Here is a 3,013-nt window from a genome sequence, read left to right as displayed (position 1 = left end):
TTTTTTAAAGTGTATTTTAGATACCATTCCCTTCTTAAGTAAGAGATTTGCTATATTTTCTCCCATTCTGTGAGTTCTTTTCACTTTAATACTGTTCTTTGAATCAAGAGTTCTTACTTTTGAATCAGCCCAATTTGTTTTTTTCTTTTTTTTTTTTTTATTTATTTATGGTAGTCACACAGAGAGAGAGAGAGAGAGAGAGAGAGAGAGGCAGAGACATAGGCAGAGGGAGAAGCAGGCTCCATGCACCGGGAGCCCGATGTGGGATTCAATCCTGGGTCTCCAGGATCGCGCCCTGGGCCAAAGGCAGGAGCCAAACCGCTGTGCCACCCAGGGATCCCCCAATTTGTTTTTTTCTATTGTTGTTTGTGTTTTTGATGTCATATCTGAGAAATCATCGACAAATCCAATGTCATGAGGGTTTACCACTGTTTCCTTCTAAGGCTTTTACAATTTTAGCTCTTAAATTTAGTTCTTTGATCCATTCTGGTTTAATCTTTCTGACTTGTGTGAGGTAGGGGTCCAACTTCACTCTTTTGCATGTGAATATCCAGTTGTTCCATTACAAGGACAAAATTGTCTGAGGCAGCCCCAACATTTTGGTGTTTAATGAGAGACCTATAAGCAGAGAAAGGACACTGATATTTACTGAGCCCCCAGTGTCCTAGACACCGAGTCCTCCAGACAAGATTGGTGAGCCCCAGGCCTATCCATTGCCAGTCTCCCATTTGTACCTATGACAGAAATTACGGATCAACCACAGCACTGTCTGGCTGAACCTTGATGACTGCCAGGGTTGACACAAAGGAGTGGTGTCCTGGGAGGATCAGTTTGGGAGGAATTAATACAGTGAGTGTTGAGTTTGTTGTGTACATGGGTGGTAATAGGTGGTTGGATATGAAGGTCCAGGTCAAGGGCCAGAAAGGGAGAGACACTTGAGACTTCGGCATATAGAGGGGAACAGGTCCAACCCTCTGGAGGGAGTGACAGGGCAGGATAACCTGGGATTGACCTGAGGATGTTCAATGAGCACCCAAGTGGGACTGGAAGGGACTGGCTTGAGAGAAAGAAGAAAAGCCAGGGGAGAGTCCTGGTGGGGAAACCACAGGGAAAGGGTGATTCGGGGAAAACTGTTGAGAGTATCAAATGTTGGGAGAAATCTGGTAAGATGTGGATTGGAGAGTGTCCCTGATTATTAGGAAGAAGTTCTTGGCCACCTCGGCGAGTGCATTTCAGTGAGATAGGGGAAGTGGAAGCCGGCCTCCGCCGTCTGAATAGTGAACTGAATGTGATTGAAGACTCACGTCGGTGAAATCTGGTAAGAGAGATAGAGACAGGTCTTAGGAAACCAACAGGATTATTGCAATTTCTTGGAATTTATAGAACATCTGAGATCAAATAGTAAGTTCTATAGACTGAGAAAAAGTGTCTGAGGGAAGATGTGCTTATTCGGATCTGCTGGATCCAATCTGCGTGAACATCAAACCCATTGCATTGTTGTATTAGACAGATCCTGCAGAAATGGACCCTAAATAGTGAGGGAAATCTAATCTCAAGTATGAGCTCTGCTAAAGAATATTTACTGGCAGATAAAGCTCAGAATCCTAAGCTTGTGTTTCTCACAGAAGGATTCGTGTCATCTCTTGCATCAGAATTCGAGTGCTTTAAAAATGGTCATTCCTGGGATGCGTCCCAGACCTCCTGAGCTAGGATCTCATGGTGTGAGGCCCCATTTGAATAAACTCCCCATGTTTAGACATTTATCCACTGTATGGCCAGTGATGGGGATACTTACCAAGCGTTCCATTCACGGGCTCCGACAAGGATAACGAGGGCCAGGTTAGGGACCTCGCCTACTGGGCAGTCGTCTGGAGCAACCACCTACAGATGGAGTTAAGGTAACTGGGAAGAAGCAACTGCACACCTGGTCCACGTCTATCAAAGCAGCGAGGGGAAAACCCCCAACCTTTGTTAGCCTCCACTGTCTTCTCTGGAATATGCTGAGGATGAGCATACGTGGCTGTGAGCTAAGTGTTGCAAAGCCATTACGTACGGCTTAACGTTTCTTTCTGGGAATTCGTATTTATTTGAGCTGAGTCTTTTAACAGTTCCTTAAAGTATCCTGCTTTGGAAAATTGCCACCCACCCGGCACCACTGTCGACAGCAACAACACAAAAACCCGGACTCAAAAACAAACCCAGAGCCAAGCGTAAGAGCTCTACATCGAAGAGAGCTTGTGTGGCTTAAATTTGTCAGAAAAGGGTTGCTACCTGGCCGGTGACAGTAACCAGGCAAAATCTGGCTCCAACCTAAAACATTCACTAACAGAATATCAATTTCTCCCCGTTCCACTCAATAAATTAGAAACAAAGGTGTAAAATATTGGTTTGAGAGGCTGCAAAATCACTTACTTGTTTGGGTTCCCGTGAGCCTTGGCGCAGCCTGCATGTAATCCTGACTATTTGGAATTATTGAATTAAGCAACTGAAATGAGTTTGATTCTAAACAGTGTTCACCGGGTGCCCGTGGAAGACAACGTTTGTGCCATCGTTAACAAGAGCAAGACAGATGGTAAATAAGTAATTAAGAAAACTTTTGTACACTTCTGTTCAGTGAGGCTCATGTGTTGATAAACTCATGATAAAATGTTCTCAAAATACATGCTGCATAACACACAAAGTAGATGTTAAAATGCCACTGCATGAAAAATGGAAAATCTTAGCATTCATAGATTTCATTTACTTTGAGGTTTGAGGAGAAAAAATATAGAAATGTAACATACTTCGAATTTTAAGAATAATTCCAAGTTTTCATGGAACTTTTATCTGGGGGTGGGGGGAATCCTAACTTTACCCCTGGTTAACTAGCATTGTTGATAAGTTACACCATTACTTGTACATTTTCTAGGGCTAATGTTGGAGGAATGGTGAAGACATTATGATAGACAGAAGTGCTAAGGTGTTTTAAACACTATGAATCTGTTAGTTAGATGTATCTGCCCAAATATTTTCT

The sequence above is a fragment of the Nyctereutes procyonoides genome, unplaced genomic scaffold (genome assembly GCF_905146905.1).
Source record: "Nyctereutes procyonoides isolate TBG_1078 unplaced genomic scaffold, NYPRO_anot_genome, whole genome shotgun sequence".
Lineage (NCBI taxonomy): Eukaryota > Metazoa > Chordata > Mammalia > Carnivora > Canidae > Nyctereutes > Nyctereutes procyonoides.
The sequence above is the reverse complement of the archived record's forward strand: the minus strand, read 5'-3'. Positions refer to the sequence as shown.